This window comes from Ostrinia furnacalis, unplaced genomic scaffold (genome assembly GCF_004193835.3).
Source record: "Ostrinia furnacalis isolate ACB-3 unplaced genomic scaffold, ASM419383v2 OfSCF7467, whole genome shotgun sequence".
In the NCBI taxonomy this organism is placed as follows: Eukaryota; Metazoa; Arthropoda; class Insecta; order Lepidoptera; family Crambidae; genus Ostrinia; species Ostrinia furnacalis.
Window position 1 is genome coordinate 71247 of NW_021137706.1, and position 9709 is coordinate 80955.

General features: G+C 35.5%; 1 long non-coding RNA gene across 1 annotated transcript; it reads right to left on the minus strand.

The window, feature by feature from the left end:
• Positions 1 to 7035: 7035 nt before the first annotated feature.
• LOC114364764 (uncharacterized) lies at positions 7036 to 7970 on the minus strand. The gene is made up of 2 exons (XR_003656868.1): positions 7347 to 7970; positions 7036 to 7100 (listed from the first exon to the last, which is right to left on the minus strand). It is a non-coding gene; the product is annotated as an uncharacterized LOC114364764 (long non-coding RNA).
• Between the last annotated feature and the right edge of the window lie 1739 nt (positions 7971 to 9709).

The window sequence follows — 9709 nt, forward strand, 5'->3', positions numbered from 1 at the left end:
AAATATGGCTTTTACATTAACTGGGGGGAAATTGTGGAGGAAGAGCTATGTATTAATAAATTATTTGGTATAGTACAGGCAACACATTCTAAAACCTGGACCAAAAACTGACCTATAACTATTTTCGGGAGTTATTTTAGAAACCAAACATTCTAAATTGATCTGACCAAGTGTAGTTGTAGTATTCCATTCCTTATGGGATAGGAAAGATTTATAATGTGAAAGACCTATCATCGTTACCCGTGATTGACATAATAATATCTGGTAGAGTTCTTGGGAATACATCATTTTTACAATTTATTTCCATATCGCAAGATTCGCAAGTTATTGTAGTGCCAAATCCAGGTGACAGAAAACACTTTAACCCTGGGTTGCACCATTCTTACTTTGACTATAATTAACGTCAAAAGTCTGTCAAATTCCATGCAAAAACACCGGTTATAGTTAAGGTTTACAACTGAGGTTAAGTATGAGGAACACTAGTCTTAAGGCTTGGTATTTCTTCTAAAGTAGGTATTTCGCGCTGTCAAAATCTGCGCGCGCAATTCTTCGCCGAAAACAGCGCGTCAGAGAGCTCCCGCCACAATTTCCAGCTACACAGTATAGAAATACGCAGTTGGTTAGGTTAGGTTGACTTCCTTCCCTTCAAGCGTCACACTCACAACACTTTCTAATAGAAATCATATCCAAGTGATACAAATTAAAACACCTTTCAGACTTTTTGGGAATATATTCTAGAATCGAATAAATATATCATCCGTTAAAAGCCCTCAAGTTATTTCTGAACTTTAGTTTAGTAAAAGTTTCAGAATCTCAAATCGCTTATTTTAAAAATAAAATCATAATTAGAAAACGAATAGAGGTAACTTTGGGAATTTATTCTATCGAGTCAACTTCATCAAATCGTGTTTCCATCCGTTAATAGCCCTAGAAAATATCCTCAACTATGCCCAAAAAAAATCTTAGCCTTTTATTTTACTGTTTAGTACCTCAAAAATGAAAAATGAAAACCTCATTTTCGCCATTTTCTCTGTTACCCGGCCTTAAGTAGAGCTTGACGCTCATGCTCGAAAAGCTCTAGTTCGTTCGAGTTTTAGTCTGGGTTGCACTATCTTACTTTAACTTTGACATACGTCAAAAATCTGTCAAACTCCATACAAAAAGTACCGGTTAAAGTTAGGTAGTGCAACTCAGCCTTATTGTTCCCGATATAATATTCCAAAACAAATGTGTCAAAGTCGTCAGTCTGCAAGAGCCCTAGATGTTTTAGGTAGGCCTAGCACCACGGCTGACCGGTTCCTCTGATCGACCGTAATATCCTCGGATACCTGGATCAATGCCTCTCAATTGGCTATTTCATGCTTCGCTAGCAATTTTGCGTTTTATTAGTCGCAATTTGTTGGTAACTGCAAGATAATTTGGTTTGCACTTATTTTTTGTTGCTATGGATGATGTCAATTGAAGGGCAGGTGGAAAGAACCATCATTGAAAACACTAGCGCGGTTAAATTCCTGTATGGGCCACAGAAAGCGAGGAAACATATCAACTTAGAGAAGAGTATACTGTATGGACTGTTATCGAAATGTACGCGGACAAAGTCGGGGGCAAAGGCTAGTTTCAATGTAAATCCATTAAATGATTTTATATCTACTGACAGTACTGACCGCCCAAGCCAAACAATTTTAAATATTCAAAGTACAATCATGATAAAGAAATGTTTCAATTTACTACCAGCACATTTCTTATCGAACCAACACTAAAATATTGCTCCTACGACATCGACATAGCAATGTTACAAGTAATATATTGCATTCCAATCTACAGCAGGCGCATACCAACACCAGCAGGGGTTTACTCCTTATTACCGTTTACGTACTTTCGGGTCTATTGTCACTGTCGCTCTTGATTTATCTCGCTTTGTGTGAAAAGGACAGACATTCGAAACTTCGGATAACCTTGTTGAGAATAGCGTACCTACTTAGTCCAATACCTACCTTAGAAACTAGTTTACACTTAGTCAGAAAATAGATCTGGGTTCAACGACCGCGCCCAGTTGGTTTAGTTTACTTGAAGTAATTATATTATTACATACAGCCATTACGACATGGCTTGTGAGTTCTATATAATTACAGTGTAATGATGTACAATCTGAGAACTATGTGATAATGACGCATTTGAGTTTGCTCCTCTCTTCATAATTTTAGCTGAAGTGGACATGTTTAAAGTGGGTACAGAGTGTATACCGCCTCTGGGACCTGCCAACATTGTTGATGTTAAGATTTATGAATTCACCCTAAGGCTCTTGAGAAAGCTTGTCAATTCAAATTGAATTGATGATAATGAAGTTAAGGTGGAATTACTTCCTTCCGCACGGGTGTTGTGCTTGGGGACCAAGAAGCTCCAGTTGTTTACCATCCCGGTTTTCTATATTGCTAGTATGAGAGCAGAGAACTCCGACACCGCGATGCAGGATGATAGGCACGGTGGTGTATGCTATAGTAACTCAAATAATATGATTTCGATATTCCTAAAGTGACTCACACAAAGATTACTTCTTTCTTGGGCAAAAAAAAACATACGGGGATACAAATAAATACTGTTAATTATAAACAAACTTGCACAACGGAATGTGGTGGACTGGTGGGTGTATATTACTCTCGGTCGGATAACCACATATTGTTGGTTATGGTGTTTCTGATAGCGCCGATTTGTATCTTCACACGGCGTGCGCGCTATAATTAGGCAACATGGAGGCGGTTGGCGTGGATGTAGAGATGGTGGATACGGTAGAAAGTCGACAATACATGGGACTACACATTTTGCTTATAAAATAGCACCTAATACAAATACCAAAGAAGGTAACTATTAGGCTTTTGCCTGCGTGAATTCCGGCCTGTCATAGAAGAGATATGATGAGACAAGAATGTGATGGAATACATTCGTGCCTCCTTTTTAAAACCGGGACAAAAACTATGGTATGTTTTCACTGGATCCCAAATTAATTATCTCTTGTACAGCTACATACATGTCCTGTTGTCTGTACAATTTCTACATGCATTAAAGATTAAAATGTATAAAAAGCTTTCCAATTCGGAATCGCAAAGCTTTTAGTGTGTGTTTTGTTCCCTACCATATTTCTTGGATTGACGGTCGACATGATGTAAATGGACTATGTAGACGCTTCGGAATTCATCAGATGGTCTGAGAAGTTTCGGAATTCGTAGCCATTTCCATACAAATTAAGCTCGCGTCCAGACATGTCGTGCGGCGGACTCTCGTTATTTTATATTACTTTTATATTCCCAGCGCCATGTTTACCGTGATCACGCGATCTGCAGATTGTGATCGACGTTCATGCAACTATACAAAGTAACAGTTCATTATTTCGGCTAATCTCTGCGGTTTAGTGCTCAAATTAATTATTTTCATAAATAATTGAGAATGTGAGATAGAGGGCGGGCTTTCACCCCCTGCGCTCGGCCATTCCAGGTGAAAATGGAAAAGCCGCCTACGACTAATCAATGCAGTCTTTCTATTATTAGCACAAATGACAGTTTACAAATATTACTGTATGAGGTCGGGTCTCCAGTGCGTTTTGCTCTACACAATCAACAAAAAAATACTAAATTCTAAATCGTAGGCAATTTTGTTGAATGTTGACATGTTTTTGTTAATATTGTGTAGAGAAAAACATGCGCTGGAGACCCGGCTTTAGGTTGCCTAATGTTTTTTTTAACTTTTTTCGTAACAGAAAAAAGAGATCGCATCCATCAAGGAAAAAGGGCGAATCGTCAAGTTTGAAATTTATTACATTCTAATTTTATCAAAGGTCCAAAGGTAAACTTTGAGGAAACTACGAAATTTCCGGGAAGTTTTGAGAAGCCAAATGGAGGGGAAGAAAAACTTTGTACGGTTCTATTGCTGAAAAGGTAAAAAAGAAACCGTATAAGATCATTTCTTTGCTATTCTGTCTATTAATAAATAAGGTCGTTTTTATGAGGAAAGCGTGGATGTAACCAGTAAACAAGCTGAGATAAGTTAATATCGGTCTAGTCTAGTTAGACTCAGCAGACTGTGTATACCTACTCAGTCGGTAGTGTGCTCTGGAAAGCTGTCTACACCTTATGGTCTACCATAGAGTTACTTGTGCTTTGGTGTAGTAGACGGTACTGCATTCTTTCTAAATTGCTGATAACATCATCATTGATAGAAAATTATGTATCACTGAACGTGCTTTTAATATCTACCCTTTAAAGTCCGAAGAAAGTTCTTATAAGGATAAAAGTTTTCCTGAAAAACAGAACATTTGGGAATAAGTCAGTCGTTTTTTTCTGTAGGCATAGACAGATAAACATTGAGTTACAAATCGCGATTTTCAGCAATGATCTAGCGATTCGCGACGTTGAATGACGTAGCCCCCATCTGTTTTAGTCGCATGACGTGAATCGCTCTATGTACTTACAATGTCGCCTATTATAAATGCAAAATCTATCTGTCTGTCAGAATTCATTACTTTTGCCGCATAAATAATGAGATTAAGGGATGAAAGTTTATATTGGAAATTATAGAGAAACCCACAAGTTGGTTATGAAAATTCTTATATGGTTATTGTTGGAAAGAATATCAAAATAGTATTATAGAGACATCTAAAATAGTCATTCTGCAACTGACGTGTCTTACTTACATTTTTGGTAAGATAAAGTGGTTTTTAACTACATGAGTATGGATCGTACGATAAAGACTGTTATATCAGACAGAAAAGCGTCCAAAACCGTGGGTAGGTACAGCATCGTCTATCATAATAGCCTGTCTCTAGTACCTACATAATTGTGCCAGCCGCCTACTTTTTCTATCGCTATCTTTTCTGCATAATTACGTTGCCTAGTTTTACTACGAATAATTTCCTGCCCTAAATAATTGCTTAGTTTTTAGGGCACATTATTCGCCCTTGTCCTCCTTCTAGTGACGTGAAACAACGCGGCAGTGAAAGTGGTTAAGCCATTGTACGGACGGCACATTAACAATAAGCTAAAGATTTATCTTATGAGTCATAAAAGGTACTATTTTGCAAGTAAAAATCTATTTAAATTAAAACGAAATACCACTCGCAGATCAATCGAGAAATCTCAAAAACTATAACACCTAGAAACTTGAAATTTGGCAGGTAGTTTCCTTATTAATAGGATGTAGAGATCCGATAAGAACGGATTTTACGAAAATCCACCCCGAGGGAGCAAAACGGGGTCCACCCACCACACGTACGAAGTCGCGGGCGGCCGCTAGTTTATAGTTTGATGCGTTTGCTGACTATACCGTAGTAAAATCATTTGTACAGACGACAGCATATCAAGCTAAATACTGCGGTATCTTAATAGTACGACCGATGACATCGTAAAGGTAGCAGGGAAGCGCTGGACGCAGGCCGCTACCAATCGATCAACGTGGAAAGCATTGGGGGAGGCCTATGTTCAGCAGTGGACGTCCTATGGCTGAAATGATAATGATGATGATGACGTATAATAGGTGTTATTTTGCAATAAAAAATATACTTTGAAGTGATGTTGACTGTCTGCTGTACCGTAGTAGAAGATGAACGGTACAAAAAAATCTGTGAAGATAGTACGTCTTATCAATGAAGATTACTATGACGCACGGGTTTTATTATCTTGAATTGAATACGGTCGGGATGAATGCTTTTAAAATAGTGATCAACATACAGAGTAGGTATGGTTAAGGCTACTTGTAGGGTTTACTTTTGGAATAGGGTCTAAAGTGGAGTACAGCGGTGGGAACGAGAGGTGGAAATAGTTCAATAATAGGGTAGAGCAAGACATGTTTTTTGGCAGTTTGATGCAGGCAGAATCTCACAGTATAAGTATTAGCGGTACGTACCTATTTCAGTTAAAAAATGCACAGAGGTAGAGCAACAAATGGAGTAAACCAAATATAAAAATATTATACCTATAATACCTGTAGTTAAACCTTTTCGAAAAAAGAATCTTGTAATAAAATGGGTGTTCAATAAAAAAAAATCCATACGATTCCGCAATAAGAAACTCGTGGCGCCATCTATCTTGCATTTGAAACATCGTATTACATGATTGTACAAAAGCCAAGTAAGGTGTTCCTACTTTGTTTCAATGGAGAGATAACTTGAATAATTTAAAAAATAATGAAATATTATACTATTTTATTTCAATACTTTATTTTTAAATTGAAATAATTATATTATTATTGTTACTTTAATTTAATACCTTTCTAATACACTTCATCAAGCCAAAAATAGAATTATACTCGATTTAAGCATTTAAATTGACATAATTATTTCTCATTACCGTATAATTAGGTGTTTTATGTTCAATGTTAAAAAAATGTTATGCGGGCAAATGCTGGCAAAGGATTGTCATTCAATTCTTTTTAAAAATATAATTTTCAGTATAATTTTAAACATTTACTAAATAACTAAAAAACAAGTTTAATCGCTTACGATAATAGCTTGTTATTTTGTATTTAATTACTTTTTGAGCAGTACATTTATATTGATTATTGGGTCGATCAACTTTTTAACCGACATAACGAGCGAAAAATTTTGGCAAGTTACTAAAATATTTTTTTGAGTATTTAACTATTTCATTTACTCAGAAGTGTGAAAAATATATCTGAGATACGGTTTTCCAATCGAGCAGCAAACTTTATGAACTACTTCTTATTAAAAAACTCAAAAGTGTAAATCTTGACCCATAGTTTTGTCACCGGAGTTACTCAAAGTGATTACGCTGCAATTCTTAAACAATAAAAGACTTCAATTTTTATTTTGGTAGATTTATTCAGTCATGCAAAATCAAATAGTTTGGTATACAGCATTTGTATATAATTTTAAAACTTAGGCCTTAAAATATGAGAAATATGTATGCTGAGTTACTAACGAGTCATACATATTGTTAATTTTCTCTGTACTTATTTAAAAACTTAAAATAAAATCACACTTTTCTCTGAAATTGAAGTAATTAATCATCTTTTACTGTTACCATAAAAAATTTTTCACGGAACCTTTTCTGCTTTTCGGCCGCCGTTAACGCCATTATTAGTGAGTTTACAATCTGAAAGTAATTAATAAATTTATTATGACACTTTGTCTTTGAAAATCGTATAATGTCTAAAGAGTTACCTAAATTGTCTTTAGAGTTACCTTTTTGTAACGCAGTATACAGGTAACTCAGAAGACATTTTTTACGTAATAGCTTGTAAATTAAAATTTCCTAATATTGCAAACGTTTTGAGTTGACCCATGGGAAATCAGCCTTAGAGACCTTGAAAATCTGATAAAGAAATATAAAAACATTTACCTGTTCATCGAAATAATCCGGTAACTCCGCCGACACTGAATAAACACACGCGCACTCATCGATAGCTTGCCGCGGCCTGGCCGCGCGGCGGCTGCAATCAAAGGCTCGCCGCCGCGCGGCCAAGAACAAAGGTTGTACCGCCGTTCTTCATTAGAAATTTGTGACGTGTAGCATAATGTTTGTTTATTTTTTACACGGTAACTCTGCATACACTACAAAATGGGATGAATTCGGGACACAGTTTTAGGGACTTTTTTCTTTAAAATCATAACATATTTTTATATTTTACAAAGTACAAACTAAACCTTGTTTAATTTATAAGCAATTTATTAGCTGACTTGAATACTTTTAAAGGAAAATTTTTCTTACATTAGAAATTACATATAGCCACCTCGCTCTGGGGACAGCTGTAATTTGTATGGAAGGCAAGAAGTCGTATGCTGAGTTACCATAGTTTTTATGTTTATTTATTTATATTATCTAGATTTCATATGTTTATTATTAAGGTTTCTGAACTGTTAATTGAATGGAACTTAAAAATAATTTTTAAATTATCTTAATTTAGTCGTTTTTGAATGCGATATCGTCGGGACAAGCTTATGTCGGTTAAAAAGTTGATCGACCCTATTAATAAATTAATGATAATTATTATTATGAGACAAAATTGTTACTTGTTTGTTAGTGTTACTCAGCGTTGCTGAAAAGCACCTTTGAGTAAATGTATTGTTCATATCTTCCGCCTTAATTTAATAATTGAAATAGAACACTTTACCATGATTTTAAGTACATCTCAGCTTGCAAAAACTAATAATTTCAAAGTCCTATTGAAATCTAATTAGAAAGAAAGAATGATTTTCAAAAGATAAATGTAGCTTATATCCACATAGTAAATCAATGATGATGTAATGTACAACAGCAGTTTGAATTGGTTTTTCATTTATCATCAGTATTTGGGCAAGAATGTTGACATAATGAAAAGTAGAACAAATCAATTCACTTGAAACCAAAGGACTAGTTTGTTATGCAATGAATGTTTGGTATTGAAGCCTTGATGGTGCTACTTAGTAACTGTAGACACTTAAAATGCCATTTATGGATAACAATATTGATAAGGGGTCAATACATTGAATTTAGAACAACATATTTTATGTAACATAGTAAAAAACAAAGAGAAAGTCCACAAAATCGAAACCAATTCCCCAACCGGGACAACCTGGTCATTAAAGGACACATAGATGTAAATTAAGAACAAAGAAAACTGGTATTTTCTATAATCTCAAGGTTGATAAAAGATGTTCATGTACCAATGTACCAATCACGAATGTCACAAAATTCAATGCGTAATAACACCTTACCTGATTTTACGGGACCAAAGCGAAGGATTCGTGACGAATTCCAATGTGGCACCAACAAAACACCCGAAAAATGCTCACGGGAACGAAGGGAGACGATTTAATATTTTCATAACACTGCAAAATGCAAGACAATCGGACGGAACAACACAAGCGAAAACATACCGAAATGAGAGAAAGAGACAACACATAAACCATAGCCAATAACCTATTCCAAAGACTAAAACAGCTGTTTAGTGATTGAAGAAAATGTAGACCTGAAAATGATATTTTCACAATTTCCTGTAAGAAGTTAATAGGATGTAAAACATTACTTTCCCTTCTACCCCCAAATTTCTGCGAGGTGGGTATATTTTTTTATTTTACACATGATTATGACATTGACAGTTAAGCGCCATCTCTTGGTAACTAAAAGCATTAAATGCTTTATTATTTCTTACTTATTTAAAATTGCGATCCAGAAATACTAGAGGGCAGCTCTAATTTGGACACAGGAAAATGGTTTCCAACCCATAAAGTTAATATTCCTTAACTTTATGTTCCAACCTAAGCGCTCTCGGGGCGTGCCACATAGTGATTTATGTATTGGGTATTATATTATCTGTGGTATTGGTTTATTTATTTATTATGATTAGAAATATTTTATATTTTATTTCATATGCGAAAACATTAAAAATTCGGATTACAGCATTTTATAAGATATTATGTCAATTTATGTTTTACATCTATCAAAAATAGATGGCGTTTTTAACCATGTTTTTTTAAAGCAACGTTCTGTCATAGATATAGTTCCAAAATACTGGACTGTCCTGTCGATGACATTGACAGTGGGGCGCCACTGTCAATACCGGATCGCTGGTTCAGATTTTTGCCATGTTGGAAACCATATAGTTGAACGATGGTAGCGCCCCCCTGTCATTGAGTTTGGCGGGACAGTTCAGCGTGGGTCATCTATAACCTTCTTTTTCACCACTACCCAGCTGGTTGTCACTGTCACTGTCAGTCGTTGAA